Raw genomic sequence first — 2,337 nt, 5'->3', positions numbered from 1 at the left:
TCAACATGATACCGTGGCTCTTCTATAGAAGTTGCTGTTGCGGAATGCGTTAGTGAAAAAAGTGATGGAGGGAGAACACCCAAGTGCTCGATGATTTCTCAAAGTGGAGGCCTCATGTTGGCACACTATTATAGAAAAGAAAGTGGAGGTCTCTATTCATCATTTTCAGATACGGACATGTTAAGACGATTGTTTCTGCTAAGCGATTATTAACAGAAGCGGGCGTCCTAAGGTATCCGCCTCTGTTAATCGATTGGCTAAGACAAACATTCTAAATATTTGTTATAGGTCTTAATACAACATGCACAAAAGTTCTCAAATGTTGACATAGTCTATAGAAAAGTTGTAGTTCTCAATATGATCTACAACTTTGTAGTTAACAAGTTTTTTATTTGAAGTCATTTGGATTCCTATTCATTTTATGTTTAGGATTTTGAAATTTAAAATCTAAAAATTTCAAATGACAATAGATGTTGACATGATCTATATCAAAGATGCAGTTATCATTGCAACCTACAACTTACAGATGACAAGTTTTTTATTTGAAAATATTTAGGGTCCCAAATATTCGTTTCAAAATTCTTAAATTTTGATATTCATTTTTTTTTTTTGAAATTTTCAAACTATCTCGGATGAAGACACACCCTATATCGAATTTGTAGAGCTCAACAAGATCTAAACCTTTGTAGTTGAAACTTATTTCATTTGAAATCATTTAGAGGCTAATACAAGATTACAAAAATATTTATTAATAAAAAAGATAGCATCCTATTTATACTTAGAAATGAGTGTATATTGCAGTGGTAGATGTGTTATATATGTGTGCTATAGGTTGTGGGTTCAAATCCTTATCTGAAGTTTATCGATCAGAGGAAGCCTCAGATTATGCGTGATCTTCTACATAGTGGAACATGGCTTTGTCTCAACTCATTTTTTCTTGAATTGGATGGTAATAGTCCAAAGTTGTGGAAGTAGAAGTGTGAATCCAATTTTGATGTTCAAGTTGTGTCGACGATACATGGACTAGGTAGCTACTATGCATTTCATAGATTTTGCTGTCTTTTGGCTCAAATATTTAGAGATTTCACCTCAAGGTTTGTCCTGGCATGATGTTGTTTCCGTTGTGATTGGTGGATTTGAAAAGAATCAGCTTGCCCAGTTGCTATTAGATAGTTTTCTATGTTAAAAAGAAAGGTACCTTAGCTTCTTAAGTTGAGGAGTTTGATGAAATTGTGTGTGGTTTACAATGGGGTTCAGATCACAAGTGTCAACTTTAGTATCTACATGTGGTACAAGAGCTTCGCCAATTCCTGGATAGTGATTCAACATATCCCTCTCAACAGAATTCATTTTTTTTGAACTTTCATCAGAATTCATTTTAAGTCAGAAAAATGAAACCCAAGTCAATTGTTTTTTTTTAATGATGTGACTTGTCTCTAGTGTCGTCTTCTAGATCTTCTGTTTACTCATACTCAAATATATTTTCTTGGTCAATATCATGTATGACATTACTGCAAAATGATAATTTAAACGAGCAACAAAAGGACCGGTTTTGGAATTGTATAGTACCGACGCGACGATCTCTATCATCATTAGGGATGAAAACGGTACGGATATTTTCCGACCATATTCGAAACCGAATCCGTTTAGAGGGGTTGAGATCTGTCCGTATCCGAGTCCGGATATCCAACATCCGATACCGTATCTGTATCCGAATACGCAAATCGCATATTTATGATGTCGATATCCAATCGTATCCTATCCAACATAATTGACACTATCCGTATTCGAATCCGAATCCGGACAGAAATATGAAAACAAATATAATATCGGTGATATCCGTCCGTATCCGATGCGTTTTCATCCCTAATCATCATCACAGGCACAGCAAGAAACATCGGCGGGCCCAAAATTAGGCAAGTAGGCTGTAGGCGGGAAACATGAGTACATGACATTCCCTCCGATGGCTCAATGTGGGTGGCCGTGGCCAGGCCGGCCGGTGGTACGGTACTGCTACACCACCGCACCATGATCAGGAATTCAGGATGAAGCAGCCTGAATCTAACCGTGAGTACCAATGTAGCTAGCCTATGATATGAGCAATAATGCAAACGATGCAAGCAAGCATAAGTAGTGCATGCCAAGCAGATAGAGACAGATGAATGGACGCACATCATGCATGCATGCAGCATGCAGTATGCACGGTGTGCTGGTGCTGCTTCTGCATGAACACATGGGGTCCTCTCGGGCGCCGGCCGGGCTGGCTTGCCGTGATTGCACTGCATGCATGCAATAGCTGCTGCAAAATAATCGCAGCACTAGCCTGCCTTTTAGCTT

The sequence above is a fragment of the Miscanthus floridulus genome, chromosome 8, assembly GCF_019320115.1.
Source record: "Miscanthus floridulus cultivar M001 chromosome 8, ASM1932011v1, whole genome shotgun sequence".
Taxonomy (NCBI): domain Eukaryota; kingdom Viridiplantae; phylum Streptophyta; class Magnoliopsida; order Poales; family Poaceae; genus Miscanthus; species Miscanthus floridulus.
Note: the sequence above shows the minus strand (reverse complement) of the source record.